Below are 19,233 nucleotides of genomic sequence, written 5' to 3'. Positions count from 1 at the left end.
CAGGGACCCAGGGATTTCTGAGTCGTGCCCCCTGTCACATTCACCCCGAATTCCCAGTAGAACTGGGCACAAGGGAACAACAGCAAGCGAATACCCAAGTACGATATTTTGAATATCGTTTTAACGTTTCTTCATTTTCGAGAGACAGAGAGCGCGAGCGGGGGAGGAGCAGAGAGAGAGGGAGACGCAGAATCCCAAGCAGGCTCCAGGCTCCGAGCTGTCAGCACAGAGCCCGACGCGGGGCTCGAACCCACGGACGGTGAGATCCTGATCTGATCCCAAGTCTGACGCTCAACTGACTGAGCTACGCAGGCGCCCCCTAGTACTGATATTTTGAGTTATAAGTTAGGTTTGTCTTCTGGTGCACATATCTGCCAGTAAAGGTTTGTCCTGTCTTCCTGATCAACTGTTCCCTTTATAATTATGTAGGTATCTTTCTATCCCTCTGGCTTTCATGGTCTATCTTATCTGGTACTAAAATATCCATAACAGTTTTCTTTGGATTAGTATTTGTCCAATATATCTTGTCTCACTCTTGTTGTCACTCTTTGTGCTTTAGGTGTGTTTCTTGTAAAATAGCATATCTGAATCTTAAAAATTCCAAAATGAACCCCTTGGCCTCTTTAGTGGTCAAGTGTAGTCTGTTTCCATTTATTGTGACGGGCATGGTTGGATTTTTTCCCTCTCCCACTGTATTGTTTACTGTCTCTGATTTCTCGGCCCTGTGTTTTTCTCTTTCTCTCCTCCATCGTGTTTGTCTCCGTCCAAGTTTTCCTTCTCACACTTGTTTTCCCCTCTGCCGTCTTGAGAATTAAATATTTTATTCCTACCCTTACAGAGGAGGTGACCCTTAAATTTGTAACATGTGTTCTCAACTTATAAAGCCCAAAGTTCACAATATTTCTACCGTCCTGAATATAACGAGCAGCTTCAACTTACATGTTACCAACGGCTAGTGTTTTCGTGCAGCCTTGTTCTGACAACACCCAAATTAGACATTATTATTGTATTTTTTTATACCATCCATGTTTGTTTAGGCTTTCCCATGTTTTCCAGTCTGTGTGCTCATCCCTGCTTCTTAAATCTCACCCCTCCTTCAGAATTCAATTTCCTGAAGTATATCCTGTAGTAGTCCTTTAAGTGAGGTGCTGTGAGTGGTGGGTTCAGTCTTGTTTTCAAAAATGTCTATTTTCTACTTACTCTTTAATGAAGATTTTGCAGGGAATACAATCCTTGTCTGAGAGCTATTTTCTTGTAGCACTTCAGAGACATTCTTCCCGGTCCTCTGGCCTCTAGTGTTGTTGTTGAGAGTCTGCTGTCTAATTACCAGTACTTTCTAAGTGATCTGTTTTTTCCTTTTTCTGGTTGCCTTCAAGATTTTCTATTTTTGTTGCTTTACGGTTTCCCCATGATGTTGTCTTGCTAGCGATGTCTGTTTATTTAACCTTCCCAGCCACATGCTGTCTCATGGTGAGGATGAGTATTTTTCATGAATTCTAGAACATTCGCGGCTGTTGTTCTTTGACGATTGCCTCTGCCCCTTTCTCACCGGTCTTTTCTTCTGGAAGTCTCATTAAATATTTGTTGAACCTCCTCCTTCTATTTTTTCCTCGTCTCCTAGACTCTTCGGCACTTCTCGTGTCTTTATCTGTCTGGGCGCCATTCTGACTCTTCTCCTAGAATCGATTTTGGTTCACTAACTCTCTGCCACGCCAGATCTCCTCCCGGTCTTGCACAGTCCAGGTCTCCTACGCCCAAATGAGCACTAGACCCCAGCCTCTCAGTGCCAGCATGAGATCCCAGGGCTTCCTGTAGCACAGCCTGCTCTGTCCGGGTCTGATGCGCTCCCTGGGCTCTCGTGGCCACAACTCACATTCCCACCACACCAGAGTCTGTTCCCTCCACGCCTCTAGCACCTGTGCATCTCCCCTTCTTGTTCTCAACTTCCGCCGTATGTTTTAAAATCATCTTGTTGATGTATTTATTCCAGTAGTCGTTGAAATTTTTGATGTGTCTGTTGATACATTTCTGTGATGAGACCAGGAGGCTTGGGGAGAGATCCACTGTGTTGCCAGAAATCTTACCTTAATGTGTTCATGCTGGCTGGGAAGTTAGAAAAGTCTCCAGAGAGTCAACAGAACTGAATGGGAGCTTTGAGAGGTTAAGAGGAGTTTCCCACACGGGTGGCCGGAGAAAGACATTCCATCCAGAGGAATCAAACAGCACGTCACAGGGACTGGTTTGATGGGGTCACGATCCCTTGTTAGGGCTCTTTAATTTTATATACCAACATGTTTTTAACCATTTCACTGCATTTGAGTCTTTAGTCTCTTTTTAGTTTTGCATATGTTTGTTTGTTCATTTGCTCAGCCAGCCCACAGATCGTTCTGGAGCCTGTACTGTGTAACCCGGCACTGTGCTCACTAGGGGCCCAATGGAGAGGAGGATATGACCCCTGCCCTCAAAGAATGTTACTTGCTGGCGGGTGAGACAGCATGCGGAGACATACCAGTAGTGAAAGGAAGGGCGCAGGGTGACAGGGCTGTGCTGAGAGTGATGGGGAGACCCTTGGACCCTCTGGGAGGGCTCTGGAAAGGCCTCTCTGCAAAGGTGAAGTTTCAACAAAGACCTGAGACGTCAGGAGGAGAGCCCTGGGAAGGGCTAACCCATGGACGATGTTCTGGGGCCTGGCAGGAGTTGGCAAGAGGGAGCGAGAGGTGAGGTAGAGGGAAGGCAAGGGCCTGGGAGGGGACTGGGGTCGTGATCATTGCTGAGGGGGTCGAGGACAGGCTTTGAGTCAGATTCAAGGCTAGAGTGTGAATACTTTGGTGCATTTTTATAAGGATTGCCAAATTGCTCTCTGAAACGATAGTCATGATTTATATTGTCAACATCGTGTGGATTTTCTAGTTTCCTACTCTTTCCAGCATTGAATATTAACATTGTTTTAAAATATTGATAGCTTAAGAGGTATAAAATGGTGCCTCATTATCGTTTTAATTTATATTTCTTGGAGCGATATTGAGCTTGGACATTTCCATGAGCCTGTGTGCTGATTGTATCTCCCCTGACGTGAATGCTCCTCATGTCCTGATTGGTTAATGCCCCCACTGATGGTTTTTTAAGTCAGTTTTATCACCTTTTTGTTTAACAATTTTTTATAATTAATTAATTATTAAGAGAGAACCTTTTCTGTCATAAGCAGAATATTTTCTGGTGGATATTTTTCCCAGCTTGCCGCTTCCCTTTCATTTACGTGATACCTCATTGTTTAGAAGTTTACATTTTAATATAATCAAATACATTAATCTTCTTTGGGGATGTCTTCTGTTGCTTAATCTATAAATTCATCATTCTTACTCAGCCTTGAGAAAAACGCTTTCTACTCTGCTTGCTTTTTTTTTTTTTTATTCTTTGAAAACAAAATACTTTAATCCATCTTGACATAAGGTGGGTATCCAAATTAAATTTTTTTTCCCAAATAGATAATCTATTTTACCACCACCACTTGTGAAATAATTCTTTCCCCATTGTTTCTAATGTCTGCTTTGTCAGGCATTCGATTCTCTCCACAATTTGGTTTAATGTGTCCTTCTAGTGTGTTCTATCAGTCTAGCTTTCTCTTGTATGTGGACGTTTCTATACAGTGCTCTGTCTACACGGACCCATCCAACTGCCCTTTTATTTTCTGTTTTACCTTTAGAAAGGACATTGGGTTCCCTGCACTGTCACAGTTATTTCTTGAATTTCATCATTATGTCACCTCCTAGAAAGAGAGAATCTGCAGGATTCTACCATGAAAGCATTGGCCCTCACAAAACCGGCTTTAGAGGTGGGACTGGGGACCTGCAGTGAGTGACATTGTTTACTTACCACGACGAGTCCATGATTGTGTTGGGCCAATTCTGTATGGCTTTCGTATCTAAAAAACGAGTGAAAAGTTTACCAAAAAAAATTGGTACACAAGTGTTCACAGCAGCTCTATTCCTCATTGCCCCAAACTGGAACCAGCCCACATGTCCCTGAGCAGGTGATGGGGTAGGCAGTCCGGTTCATCTATACGCTGGCGTATTTCTCAGCAATAGGAGGGAGTGGGTGAATCTCAGAGGCATTCGAAGGGAACTGGTCTCGAAGGTTGCTACTCTAGGATCCTGTCTAGGTGACATTGTGGAAAAGGCGGGACGAGAGGATCGGAGAAGGGGTCAGTGGTTTCCAGGACTCAAGGCGGGGGAGGCCTGACTCCAGAAGGGCAGCGCGAGGGAGGTTTTGGGGTGGTGGGGCCTTTCTGCATCCTGGGTGCGGCGGTGGTTGTGTGAATCCGTACATGTTAAAACTCCTAAAAGTATATACACCAAAGGAAAAAGTCCATTTCAGTGCATTTTAATTGGCTGAATAAAATTTTAAAATATGTCCTTTTAAACAAAAAAGGCAAACAACACAGTAAAGAATAAGGCAGGAAGTAAAATAAGATCTAAACCCTCATACTAAAATAGTTCGAAAAATTATTCTTACTATCCAATTCAAGAATGGATAGTATAGGGGGAAAAAGTCATCTTTTTGAGTTTGTTGTTTTTTTAAAAAAATACTCAAGATCTAGGGCCTAAATTAAAACCTCTAACATCTTGGTAATAAGACATAAAATCTTGATCCAAATAATATTTTAGAGATTTTTAAAAAGCTGTTTTCCTTATACGTATATATACATATATATACATATATATGTATGTGTATATATACGTATATATACATATATATGTGTGTATATATATACATATATACATATACATATATATGTATATATGTGTGTGTGTGTATATATATATATATATATTTTTTTTTTTTTTTAACGTAATGGTAGGCTTTAATTGAACAGCTCACTTGACCTTTATTGCTAACATGCTGTGTTTTCAATGTCACCTAGGCTTTTATATAAGACACAGCTGGTAAAAGGTGTTTAAATATGAAGAGTGAGGTTTGAGGGAGAGCCGAGAGGGTGGAATAAACACGCTGACTTGCTATAACTTTCCTATTCACCAGATGCTTCCTCCATCCAACACGCGAGCAGGTTCTCGCTCAGAAACATCTCCTGGTGAGAATTTTCCCATTCACTCTGGTAACATTACTGGCCTGACGGAAGCCATAGAAGCAGACACAATAAGCCATTTAGCCCAAATCACATTAAATGTAGAAGCAACACCCAGTATCGCTTCTCGGCCTTTTGGCTAAGGTCAAGTGAAACAATACCCAGTGGTATATTTTCAGTTATCGCCCCAGCCTCTTTAACCCACACGTCTAGGATCTCTTCCGCCTGTGGGCCATTCTGGAAAAGGCAAAACAATAGGAACAGAAGAGAGATCAGTGGTTGCCAGGACTGGAGGAGAGGAGGGTGTGACTCCAGGGGGCAACACAAGGGAGGTTTTAGGGCAAGGGAGCTGAGAAGGGTGGGGATGGTCAGAGGAAGAACATCCAGTGCCAACTACCGTTCTGAGCCTCAGCAGACTTTCAGGGATAAAAAAGCAAAACAAAACAAAACACACCTTGTCCTCTGTAGGGATGAAAACCTTGTATCTCCAAAGCAGGAGCTACTCAAAGTCCCGCTTCCTACCTGAAATCTAAAATGTTAGCTACTGTTAGTGTTAGTTAGTCCCTCACATAAGGAAGTGAGGGAAATGGGAAGACACGAACAACATATAAAAGAGTCTCTAAACTCACATTACTGTAACTGGTCATGAGATCTGAGTTGATAATTATAGTGTCCTCCTTCCATCATCCATTCTCTGTCCCCCCTACTTTCTCTGCCAACATCTTTGCTGGACAGCGCTGCTCACCTGCTGGGGTCCCCAACCTTCATTTCACAGGATCTCAGTCCTTGGTGGCCATCTCTTTATTGGGCTGCCTCAGCTGGCTTACTGCACGGAATGTGGTCTATAGAAAAAGCACCCTAACCCCTAGGGATTTCCTCTCAGCTGACTCTGTAGTTGAATCACCAGCAAGGTACCAACTGTTGTATCAAGTCTGTTCTGGCGATGGGTTATGTGACAAGACAAGTGTATTCTGTGGAGCTGAGGTTACTGCCATCCCGTCACCACCATCAAATGAGTCCCTTAGTTACTCTGATGCATGGGACATCACGGCGATGGATAAAACATTCTGGAGGTCCGTGGATGATGGTAATGGAAAAAGCATTTCAGGCAGGGAAGGCAAATTTGTATCTAGGAGATGTATGGAGACAAATCGCTGCTCCCTCCACGATGAAGGGGCCCAATGTAATCTTTGCCAGGTGACTGGAAAGCCCACCTGGAGAAAGGGACCATAGGAGGGTTCAGCGCTGGCCTCTGCTGTTGTTGGCAGGCTGAGTACTTAGCTGGGCAGTCGCCAACTCAGCTTTATGATGAGAAGTCCATATTTTCAGACCAAGGCACAGCCCCTATTCCTGTCTCCACGAGCACATTTGGATGGAAGTCCATGAACAAGCACCTGTTGCCTGGGCAAAGCGACTGACTGTCACCTGCAGGAACAGGTCAACTTTCCTCCTAAGAATCCATGTGGGTGCCGCCCAGTGGGGCACTTACGTGGGCCATAAATACCTTTACAAGCTGTGCTGCTCTTCTTTGATGAGTCAACAATTTATACTACAGCCTGGGCCTTCTGCGATCGCTTTTTCTTACTCGACGCCCCACTCAGAACTGCTGGCTTGCCCAAGAACAGCAGAACAGATCAGAATAGCAGGACAAAATTGTCTCCGAAATCCAGAGACACCCTTCAAGCATATGAGTCTTTTTTGTGTGATGGGTGGTAAGAGACTTATCAACTGGTCTCTCACTTTATTTATTTATTTTTTTTTAATTTTTTTAATATGAAATGTATTGTCAAATTGGTTTCCATACAACACCTAGTGCTCATCCCAACAGGTGCCCTCCTCAATACCCATCACCCACTCCCCCCCCCCCCCCCCCCATCAACCCTCAGTTTGTTCTCAGTTTTTAAGAGTCTCTTATGCTTTGGCTCTCTCCCACTCTAACCTCTTTTTTTTTTTCTTCCCCTACCCCGTGGTCTTCTAAGTTTCTCAGGATCCACATAAGAGTGAAAACATTTGGTATCTGTCTTTCTCTGCCTGACTTATTTCACTTAGCATAACACTCTCCAGTTCCATCCACGTTGCTACAAAAGGCCATGTTTCATTCTTTCTCATTGCCACGTAGTATTCCCTTGTGTATATAAACCACAATTTTTTTATCCATTCGTCAGTTGATGGACATCTAGGCTCTTTACATAATTTGGCTATTGTTGAGAGTGCTGCTATAAATGGTCTTTCACTTTAGAGGGACTATTCCAACATGCCTCAGACATCTGGATCCCTAAAAATGTTACCAGAATGGCAGACCCTTAAAGTTTCTTGAGGTTTATCTTCTCCCCCTTTCTGAGGCCTCTGGGATATTTGTTATTTCCTTTTTAGTAGGTGCAGTTAATAAGATATCATCATGCAGTGGACCAGTGTGGCATCTATTGCACATCAGAACAATACAGAGACTTGGTAAATATCTATAGGACCTTCTGGGCAAGCCTTGCTCAGAGTTCCTTCACATTATATTATGGCAGGAAGCAGGTGAGTTGACGTAGTCCTGAGATAGGGTTGAAGGTATAGTGATCTCCCTGCCATGTAAAGGAAAACTGTTGAAAAGGGAATTGAAAAATTAGCATTTGATATGTCCATAGCTCCATACCAGCTGCCAGGGGCTGTGTTGATTTGCATGTGTGATTGGCATCATCACTTGATTAAATTTGCAATCATCCATAATCATTTTCAAATATCCAAGTAGTTCTTGCATTGGGACACAGTGATTTGGATGGCATATGGTAGAAATCAACCCCTTGCCCTGTCTTTTACTCTTTGATGCACCCCGGGGAAGTTGTAGACTTTTTAAACTCTCTGCTGAAGAGTTGGATCTTCTACTTGGTCCTTCCTGCCATCACAGCCCCTTATTTCATGGATCAAAGAACAGATGTGAGGATTCGCAGTGACCAAGAATATTTATTTCTGTTATCTATTCTGAGTCTAGAGAAGTAACCACAGGGGGGTCTGTCACCTTACTGGACCCACTAGGACATGGACTTGGGCTTCCTCTATCCTCCATAGCCTCCAGTCTGACCCAGCAGACCATGCTGGCACTTTGGTTCTCCATGGATTATCATTAGTTCAGAGCCACTATGTAATAACCCTGAGTGGTCTAGGTATTTTCTTTCCCTTAATGCGTAGTCATTGTGGTAATTGGCTGAAGGATCTTCCGGGCACGATTTGAAGGAAGATTCTCTGGGCCTTCTGGGCAAGGTTTAAAGGAAAATTCTCAGTATATGTGTATGGCTGTATTGCAGGGTTGCTCCTCAAAGGTATCCAGATGGCCCCTTAGTTAAGGGGCTCTGTATCCGTGAATTGGTTTTGGTCCGTGACCTGGGGAAGAGGTCATGAGTTCCCACTTTCATGACTCAATTCAGGCTTCTGCCCATCAGACCTGGGATTTTCTGTGCATTCTGTATATATCAGGCAGCACCCTAGTCTTTCCCAAGGACCTTGTGTTCAGTAAGCTAGTGCCAGAAATCCTTGTGCCCTGAAACACCCGAATGATGCCATGACTTCCTGTGGTAAGCACTCCTCAGGTGTAGCTCCAGAAGAAAGTGTCCCAGCTCCCAACGATAGGACATCTCCTAGCTGTGAGTGTGTTTCACTTAACGTCATGAATATCCGTGAGGGGAATATGTGGGATTTCCTACACTTGCCTTGTTTGCAGAATGATGCCGCCCTAGGTGGTCATAGTGGCACTGTGCATGGGCCACCTCTGTGCTCCACTGCCAGTCAGGCCTGTCCATCTCAGGCCCCCATTCCCCTCTCCTGGACCCGTGGTTCTGATTTTCGGTATGATGGCACACTGGAATGGGGCGATAGGCTGTGCAGTGTGGAATGTGTTGCGAGTTATGTGTTAGTGACTACTAATAAAGTTAAAATATGCAAGTGACTTTGTTTTCTGGCAAAGTACAGCGGTTGTCCCTGAGCTAACACCGCCTTCAGTTACTTGCATGGCCTTGTCTTTGAAGAGGGAAAGGGGCAGGTTACAGCTAATGTTAGCACGTGCCCGTACCTTGGCAGGGTGTGTGCACGCACACAACTCACACCGAGTTGGTGAGATGAACTGATTGTTGTGGGAACAGAGGGGAGAGTGAGTACTTCTGGCTGGTGAGCAGGGAGGTGGGTGGGGGCATTTGTCCAGGACACTGGCAGCAGCAGTGTGGATTGGGACTTGGCAAGGCCCTGGCTATGATCTCCTTTCGTCCACAAGACAGTTCGAGCCTGTATCTCACGTACTTTGCTTGGTCCATCAGCTTCCCTCCCTCCTCCAGAGTTTCTTTGGCTTTCTGGTGGAGTTTGATTACCTTGGCTGGTGTACTGTGTGGTCCCTTTCTCTTCAGTGACCTCTAAATCTTGACCCTGTGGTTGTCGTCCTCTCTGTGGCCTCTGGTGGGGCGCCCATAATCTCCCTTCAGAGGATCCTTAGCAATGCAGTGTTGGTGGGCTTGGGAAAGAGGATACGAAAGTCACCGAAAGGGCTTTTTCATACCAACACGTATTGTTGCATCAGAAATAAACAAACCAATGATAAATCGTGATGCATGGGGGCAAGCCTACCCCAGATGAGGCATTAGGGAAGACTTCTGGGGGAGATGGCATTTAAGACAGGTCCTTTATGAAAGCATCGGGCACAAAGAAAGGAAGTCTGCCGTGTCACACACATTCAGAGCATGCCAGTCACATTGTACTTGCTGTGGGACGAAGAGCATCCCAGGCCGACAGAGGCCGGCATGGAATGGGAACTTAATATATTTGAAGACGGGAGGAAGGAGAACAGATTAGGGGACAGAAATGAAGAGTTTAATACTAGGGGCGCCTGGGTGGCTCAGTCGGTTAATTGTTATTGCTTAACCCAGCAATAACAGTTAGAAACCTTGGGATCTACAACAACACGGATGCGTCTTAAAAACATGGTAAATGAAGGAAGCAGTCGAGCACAAAAGAGTACACGCTGTATGATTATTCCATTTACGGGAACTCCTAGAAAAGCCAAAACCGGAGTGACCGTGACAGAGAGCGATCATTGGTTGCCGGAGCTGAGGTCAGGGGAGGGGTTGGTTCCAAAGGCCGAGAGTAGAATTTTAGGGTTGTGGAGGTATTCCTCAATACTGGCTGCGGCAGTGGTTAGATAATATATACCACTGCCAAAACTCATGAAACTATACACTTAGGAATGAATTTTATTTTATGCAACTTATACTGGGGTAAAAGCAAACATTTTTAAAACACAGAAGATCGTCAAAGGACACGAATGAATCATTCACAGAGAAAGTACATAAAACTTTTAAACATGAAAAACGTGTGAGTGCAACAGCAAAGGACACGCAAATCAAAACAGCAACGAGGCACTGTGCCTTCGCCTATCAGATTGGCAAGGATCTGGAAGTGGCGGTGGGAAATGTGGCAAAAAGCCTCTCACGGACCTCCCTCATAAGAATAAATTAACACCGGGGCTCCTGGGTGGCTCAGTCGGTTGAGGGTCCGGCTTCGGCCCAGGTCATGATCTCACAGTTTGTGGGTTCGAGCCCCACGTCGGGCTTTGTGCCGACAGCTCGGAGCCTGGAGCCTGCTTCGGATTCTGTGTCTCCCTCTCTCTCTGCCCTTCTCCCGCCCATGCTCTGTCTCTCTCTCTCCTTCAAAAATAAATTTTAAAAAATTTTTAAAAAAAGAATAAATTAACACCTTTATGAAGTACATTTGAGCAATGTGTAGTGAAAACCTTAGACACGTCCACACTTTTGACTCAAGAGTTGACAAAACACGTGGCAGCCATTAAAAGTTAATTTCAAAGGTTTTTTAATGACATAAAAAATGCTCCTGATAAATACTGTGAGAAAACAGACCGTAACTGATAACTCATATGATCTCAATGATGTTAAGTATGCATGGAGTGTGCGTGCCTGTGCACACAAAGAAATTCTGGAAGGAAATATACTAAAATATCAGTAGCGGTTATCTCTGGCTGTTATAATTATGAGTAATTTATTTTTTTCTTCATGGTTTCCCCTGTTTTCCAGTTTGAGACTGTTCACGTTTTATAATCAACATGAATAAACACATGAATGAAACAATTTTCAGTAAATCAGCACACATTTTGCCAGAAATCACATGAGCAACCATTATCCAAAGTCACAAAGATATAGCCAAGTTTTTTCACTCTTAAAAATGTCCCGGGGCACCTGAGTGGCTCAGTCGGTGAAGCGTCTGACTTTGGCTCGGGTCATGATCTCACGGCTCGTGAGTTTGAGCCTCGCGTTGGGCCCTGTGCTGACAGCTTGGAGCCTGGAACCTGCTTCCAATTCTGTGTCTCCCTCTCTCTCTGCCCCTCCCCTGCTCGCTCTCTCTCTCTCTCTCTCTCTCTCTCTCTCAAAAATAAACATTTTTAAAAAATGTCCCAGTGGCTCTTTTTTTTTTTTTTTTTTTTTTTTTTGCCTTAGGCAGCTCTCCCTCTGGATTTCTTTTTTAATGTTTTTATTTATTTTAAGAGAGAGAGAGAGAGAGAGAGCAGGGAAGGGGCAGAGAGAGAGGGAGAGAGAGAATCCCAAGCAGGCTGCATGCTGTCAGTGCAGAGCCCAACTCAGGGCTCCATCTCACAAACTGTGAGATCGTGACCTGAACCAAAATCAAAAGTCAGATGCTTGACCGACTCAGTGTTTGTTTACCACAATTTGTGAATCCTGTCAACAGTTAAGAGACGTTTGGGTTGTTTTCAGTTTGGGGTCATTATGCAAGATACTTCTGTGAACATTTACATACAATTCTTTGTGTGGATACACGTTTTCATTTCTCTTGGGTAAATACCTCGTAGTAAAATTGCTGGGTTGTATGAGTGTATGTTTAAATTTATAAGACACTGTCAAACCCTTTTCCAAAGTAACTCCCATTTTGTAATTCCGTCAGTGACACGGAAGAACTCCAGCTGCTCGACATCCTCATCAATGCTTAGTATTGCCAGTCTGACTTTTACCCATTCTGGTGGTGTGTAAAGGTATTTCATTCTGATTGAAAATTTTTTCTTAATGTTTATTTTTGAGAGAGAGAGAGACAGAGCATGGGTGGGGGAGGGCCAGAGAGAGAGGGAGACCCAGAATCGGAAGCAGGCTCCAGGCTCTAAGCTGTCAGCACAGAGCCTGACAAGGGGCTCGAACTCGTGAACCACGAGATCATGACCTATGCCGAAGTCAGACGCTTAACCAACTGAGCCACCCAGGCACTCCTCATTCTGCTTTTAATTTGCATTTCCCTGATGACTAATGATGTTGAGACTATTTTCATGTGATTATTAGCCATTCATATATATTCTTTTAGAAAGTATATGTACAAATCTTTTGCATGCTTTACTGGTTTGTTTATTTCCCTATTGATTTGCAAGTGTTCTTTGTATTTTCTCGATATGGGTTTTTTTGTTAGCTACCTATTTTCACATATTTTCTCAGTGTGGCTTGCTTGTCTCTTTGTATTTTGAAGTACAAAAGTTTTTAATTTTGATAAAGCCTGTTTTATCTATTTGAAAGTTTGTTATGGGTAGTTTTTAGGGGAGATCCATTTCTGGATGGTTTTTGAGTACGGTGTGAGGTAGGGTTGGAGGTTCATTTTGTTTCTATCCAGGTATCCAGTTGTTCCAGGAGTCTTTGTTGAAAAGGCTACTATTTCTCTGATGAATTACTTTGCACCTTTGTTGGAAATCACTTGACTATATAAGTATAAGTAGGTTTCTGGACTCTAGGCTCTTCCATTAATCTATAGGATTATTCTCACATCAATACCACACTGCCTTGATTACTGTAGCTAAATAGTTTAGTCTTGAAATTAGATTGTGCAAGTCCTCTAGACTTGTTCTTCTCTTTCACAATTGTATGACTATTCTAGGGTCTTTGTGTTTTAGAACCAGTTTGTCAATATATCAAAGGAAAAAAACCTGCTAGGATTTTAATTGCAAATACTAGCAATTGGGGAGAATTGCCACTTTAACTATATTCGGTTTTCTACTTCATGGACATGGTATAGCTTTCCACTTGTTTTGGTGTTTAATTTTCCTAGGCAAGATTTTGTTGCTTATAATTCTCAAATCTTACACGTATTATGTTTATTTCTAGGTATTTTTTATTCAATCGTAAATGAATTTTTAAAATTTCATTTTCCAACTATTCATGGCCAGTAATTAGACATACAGTGATTTTTTGTATATTTACTTAGAATACTGTGACCTTACTAAATTCACTGGCTAATTAGTTCAAATATTTTTATTGTAGATTGTCTCGTGTTTCTGAATATAATCATGTTGCCTACAAATAAAAGCAAGCTTACATCTTCCTTTGCAGTCTGTATGCCTTTTGTTTCTTTTTCTTGCTTTATTTTACTAAGTAGGACATTAAGTGCAATGCTGAGCTGAAATGGCAAAATTGGACATCTTTCTCTTGTTCTGACCTGATCTTAGGTAGAAAGCATTCCATCTAGTAACATAGTGTGATGTTAGCCATGGGTGTCCTCTAGATGCCCTTTATTAGGTTAAGGGAGTTCCTTTCTATTCCTATTTTGACGAGTTCTTTTTTTATCATATGTGTTGAATTTTGCGAAATTCAAATTTCGCAATTCAATTTTCTGCATCTGTTCTGATATTATGTAATTTCCCTCCATTATTCTATTAACATAGTGAATTGTATTGATCAACTTTTAGTTAAGCCAGTTTACATCCTGGGATTAAATCCCACTTGGTCATAATATATAGTATCCTTTTTATATATTTAATTTTATCTGCTAAAATTTTGTTAAAAATTTTTTTGCATCTTTTTTCATGAGTGACATTTGTCTAAAGTTGCCCTTGCTTGTAAAATATTTCTCTTAGTTTGGGATCAGGTTAACTTGGGAAAATCTGTTGAGAAATGTTTCCTCCCTCTCTACTTTCTGGCCAACATTATTTATTTTCCTTAAATGTTTGATATAATTCACCTGAGAAGCCATGTAGGCCTGAATTTTTCTTTTTAGGACTGTTTTCAGATAAAAAAATTTTTAAATAGAGAATTATTCACATTTTCTATTTCTTCTTGCGTCATTTTTGGTAATTTGTGTTTTCAACACATTCCATTTCATCTTTTTTTTTTTTTTTTTTTTTTTTTTTTTTTTTAAATTTTTTTTTTTCAACGTTTTTTATTTATTTTTGGGACAGAGAGAGACAGAGCATGAACGGGGGAGGGTCAGAGAGAGAGGGAGACACAGAATCGGAAACAGGCTCCAGGCTCCGAGCCATCAGCCCAGAGCCTGACGCGGGGCTCGAACTCACGGACCGCGAGATCGTCGCGGGGCTCGAACTCACGGACCACGAGATCGTGACCTGGCTGAAGTCGGACGCTTAACCGACTGCGCCACCCAGGCGCCCCTCATTCCATTTCATCTTAATTGTCAAATGGGTTGACATAAAGGTATATATAATGGTCCCTCATTATCCTTTTTAAACATAACCTTTTATTTCGGAAGTTTTACATTTATATAACTATTGTGGAGATAGTGCAGAGAATTTTCACGTGCCCCACACTCAGCTTCCCCTGTTATTAACATCTTACATTGGTATGGTAGATTTTTCCCAATTGATGAACTAATATTGATGTATTATTGTTAACTAGTTAGCCTGTACTTTATTTACATCTCCTCAGTTTTCCCCTAATATCCTTTTTCTGTTCCAGGATATCACGTAGGATACATCCGCCATTACATTTAGTAGTCGTGTGTCCTTAGGCTCCTCTTGGTTCTGACAGTGGCTCAGACTTTCCTTGTTTTCTAACAACCTTGCCTGTTTTGGGGATTATTGGTCAGATATTTTACAGAATGTCCCTCAACTGGGATTTGGCTGGTTGGACTGGAGTAATGTGTTTTTGGAAGGAAGACCACAGGGGCAAAGTCCCATTCTCATTCCATCGTTTCTAGGGTGTAGAGTATTAATATGACTTGCACTGTTGAGGTTGCCCTTGATCATGTGGTTTAAGGTGATGTCCTTTTTGTCAACCTATCTGTGTCTTCATATTAATTGTGCCCTTTTTTTGTGACAGCATACATTGGGGTCATAAAGAAGACCCAATTGAAGTGTTTGTTTAGTCCGTTAATATTTATTTATTTTTTTTTATTTTTATTTTTTTTAACGTTTTATTTATTTTTGAGACAGAGAGAGACACAGCATGAACTGGGGAGGGGCAGAGAGAGAGGGAGACACAGAATCGGAAGCAGGCTCCAGGCTCTGAGCCGTCAGCCCAGAGCCCGACGCGGGGCTCGAACTCACGGACCGTGAGATCGTGACCTGAGCCGAAGTCGGAAGCCCAACCGACTGAGCCACCCAGGCGCCCCTAGTCCGTTAATATTTAAAGTGATTGTTGATATATTTGGATTTGGATCTCCCTTTTTTGTTTTTTGTTTTGTTTTCTCTTTTTCTTCCTTCTCCTCAGATATTTGGAACATTTTTTGGAATTCCATTTTAATTTTCTTATAGTCTTTTTAGTTATGCTTTTTTACATAATTTTTCATGGGGATTGTAGTGTACATATTTACCTGCTCATCGTTAGCCTGCATCCAGTTGACGCTGTATCACTTCACATAAAATGCAGAACCCGCGTGAGCATATAGGTCGCTGTCCTGCCCCACCGTGCCCTTTAGACCGTGGGTATTATGTGAATTATCCATATTACAAATGCCACAAAACAATGTTATTACTGTTTCGCTTTAAAGAGCTAGAAATAAATTCAGAAGATAAAAAGCCAAAACAAAATAGCCTTTTGTATTTTTTCCAGATATTTACCATTTCTGACCCTTTTCTCTTTTCTGAAGAGTCGAGGTCTCCATCTGCTATCATTTCCCAGCAGCCCGAAGAACTTCCTTTATCGAGGCACCGCTGTGCTAAAGATGGATTCCCTTAGCTTTCTTTTATTTAAAAATGTCTTCAGGGCGCTTGGGTGGCGCAGTCGGTTAAGCGTCCGGCTTCAGCCAGGTCACGATCTCGCAGTCCATGAGTTCGAGCCCCGCGTCGGGCTCTGGGCCGACGGCTCGGAGCCTGGAGCCTGTTTCCGATTCTGTGTCTCCCTCTCTCTCTGCCCCTCCACCGTTCATGCTCTGTCTCTCTCTGTCCCAAAAATAAAAAAAATAAAAAAAATAAAAAAAAACAAAAACGTTGAAAAAAAATAAAAATGTCTTCTTGTACCCTTCATTTTTGAAGGATATTTTCTTAGATGAAAAAGTCTTGGGTGAGTTCTTTTTCTCTCTTGGCCCTTCCGGATGTCGTTCCACTTCTTTCAGCTTCCATGATTTTGGATGAAAAGCCATCTGTTAAAATGTCCCCTGAATGTAATGAGTAATTTTTCTCTTGTTGCTTTCAGGATTTACTCTTTGAATCGGACTTCGTCATGTGCCTTGGTATGGCCTTTTTCATGGTGTTCTACTTGGTGTTTGTTCAGCGTCTTAATCTGTAAATGGATCTCTTTAATCAAATCTGGGGACATTTTGGCCTGTCGTCTCCAAATATTCTTTTCTGCCCCATTATTTCTCTCCTCTCCTCCTGTGATTCCAATTGCGTGTATGTCAGACTTTTCTCCCTAGAATGTTCCATCTTCCTGGGTTTTTTAATATGTTCTATAATTGCAGATTCTGTCCTCAACTTTTTGAATATTAAATCACAAAGACTCTAACTTTTGTTATTATTTTTTCGATGAGTATTGTTTCTTTCGTTTTCGCTAGGTGGTTGTCTTGGTTGGACTCAAACTTCATATTCTGTTTCTTGGGTGGCAGCTCTGACCTTAGTTCAGATCTTTTGTGTTTAGCTAAGTATTACGAGAAGGTTCTGATCATGTGAGATTCAGAGCGAGTCAGAAATGTGGTAGGACCGAGCTTGGGGAATCCCTCTCTGGCTCTTTTTCTTCCAAGATTTCCCCCTTCTCTCTAGGGGTCTTGGCTCACCTGGGTTTGGTCTTCTAGTGTTCCAGGCCATAAAGGCTACTTTTTTTTTGGGGGGGGGGGTACTGGTACCCTTGGCAACCCTCATGCTACAGCACCTAGCACCAGGCTGAAAGCATTGAACATCGTCTTCACAACTCGACTCCTCTCAGCACGGAGTCCCAACCGGAGTTGGGTTTTGCCGTCCCAACATCTGTTCACCCTGTAGTGCTTTTAGGTAACTGCTTTTGGTATTATGCCCAGAGCTTTTTGTGACTATCTGTAGGAGGATTAGTCCAGTAGGGTTGGACTCCTCCATTATTGGAAGAAGAAATCAGGTTTTAGTATTTTTATATTAATTTGTATAAGTGCTTTATGTTTTAAGAAAATCTGGGGGCGCCTGGGTGGCGCAGTCGGTTAAGCGTCCGACTTCAGCCAGGTCACGATCTCGCGGTCCGTGAGTTCGAGCCCCGCGTCAGGCTCTGGGCTGATGGCTCGGAGCCTGGAGCCTGTTTCCGATTCTGTGTCTCCCTCTCTCTCTGCCCCTCCCCCGTTCATGCTCTGTCTCTCTCTGTCCCAAAAATAAAAATAAAAAAACGTTGAAAAATTTGTAAAAAAAAAAAAAAGAAAATCTGCAATTTGTTATGCATATTTATGTTACATAACTTTACAAGTCTGTTTTTTTTGGCCTTTTTTTGGGTGGGGGGCGTCCATCGTGGTGCTTGAACTCATGACCCTGAGATCAAGAACTGAGTTGAGATCTAGAGTCAGATGCTCAACTGACTGAGCCACCCAGGCGCCTCTGGTTTTTGGCTCTTAAGTTTTATTTCAGTATTTCTGGCATACGGAACTTTTTTATGCTGATGGCATTGAATAGGGAAATTTGTGATTTCCCTTCTTAAATGTTACTTAAAAACCCATTCCTATTCAAATACCAGTTGAATATAGACCTAGATTTTCCTTTGCTAGTGGTCCTTGTTTTTACGTTTCACTTCTTCACTTATTTTGAATTTATTTTAGTATAGAGAATGGGGTGAATCTGATATTTTTCCCAAATATCTAATCTGATATTTTTCCCAAAGAGCAAGTAATTTCCTACACATAGCATATGAAGCTGATTGCATTTAACAGTAGACCCAGTGTTTCCATTATAGGAAATTAATTTCTAACCTGCTGAAATCTAAGGTGGAAATATATAGTGTTAACAAACTCTATCCAGGTTGTGGGCAATGTGAGGAAGGAAGGCCAAGAATGAAAGGCGGAACTTTGTTTTGTATGTGAACAGAAAGGCATTAGACCACTGTCGCAGTCTCCTTCTTAGATGTTGTCATGTATACACAATGAAAATCAATCCATCAGTATCTCCCGTTCTCATGAAAACATCTATGGTCCTAATAGCAGAAGCATAAATAATAACCATTTATCAAGCATTGGGTGCTATAATCATAACATGACCCAGGTGCTATGCAAGTGTTAAATGCTGATAATACTAATTCTTAGTGATAAATGCTCATAATATTAATCCTTAGTGACAGATGCTAATAATACTAATCCTTCATGATAAATGCTATAAAGGAAGGAGGCAGAGTGCTATGGGGCAGGCTGACAGGGCAAAGAGCCCTGGTTATGGACATCAGAGAAGGCTTCCCTGAGAAAGTCATGATTAAGTTGAGCTCGAAAGAGGAGTAGAATTAAGAACAGGACGTACGATGAGGAGTGTGGCATTTGTCAAAGGAAGCAGCAAATATAAGGGACCTTGGGCAAGGAAGAGCATAACCTTGAATGAAGGGCCACGCAACTCCGTGTGTGTTTGCGTGTGCACACATGCACGCTGGTACTTTCTCACGTGGCCCGCGTCTGATCCACCCGAGACCAGTTTCCTTACAGCCACTAGTTTTGGCCGTCAAAACAGGGAAGTCTGTCTTGTGGCATTCCCCACTTTTGCATCTCGTATCTGCCGTTGAAGAATCTTAGCCCAAATTCTTTTCGTCCCCCCCGCCCCGCCCCGTTATGGAAGCGTGGGTGATGCTTAGCGGCTGGGTCACATAGACAGTAGGGTGGCGTGTGTGATGGGACACCTGCTGGTGATCCAATACTGCAGTGGGGGCTTTTCGATCTAGTAGCTTTAATCCTTAGAGCAACCCTCCCCGAGGAGGACATTATGCTCATTTTATAGATGAGAAAAATAGAGCATCAGAATA

The 19,233-nt window shown here is 42.5% G+C and overlaps 1 protein-coding gene and 1 long non-coding RNA gene across 11 annotated transcripts in view; one reads left to right on the top strand and one right to left on the bottom strand.

Moving 5' to 3' along the window:
- The window catches only part of EFCAB6 (EF-hand calcium binding domain 6), a 244,357-nt gene that overhangs the window by 90,442 nt on the left and 134,682 nt on the right, over window positions 1-19,233 (top strand). The window lies entirely within an intron of this gene.
- The window catches only part of LOC122225235, a 29,209-nt gene continuing 13,968 nt past the window's right edge, over window positions 3,993-19,233 (bottom strand). For both annotated transcript variants that reach the window (XR_006205164.1, XR_006205165.1), the window contains exons 2-3: window positions 9,427-9,566; window positions 3,993-4,336 (exon numbers count right to left, since the gene is read on the bottom strand). This is a non-coding gene — a long non-coding RNA (uncharacterized LOC122225235). The remainder of the gene's footprint in view (window positions 4,337-9,426; window positions 9,567-19,233) is intronic.

The sequence above is a fragment of the Panthera leo genome, chromosome B4 (assembly GCF_018350215.1).
Source record: "Panthera leo isolate Ple1 chromosome B4, P.leo_Ple1_pat1.1, whole genome shotgun sequence".
Classification (NCBI taxonomy): domain Eukaryota; kingdom Metazoa; phylum Chordata; class Mammalia; order Carnivora; family Felidae; genus Panthera; species Panthera leo.
Note: the sequence above shows the minus strand (reverse complement) of the source record. Positions and strands in the feature narration are given on the sequence as shown.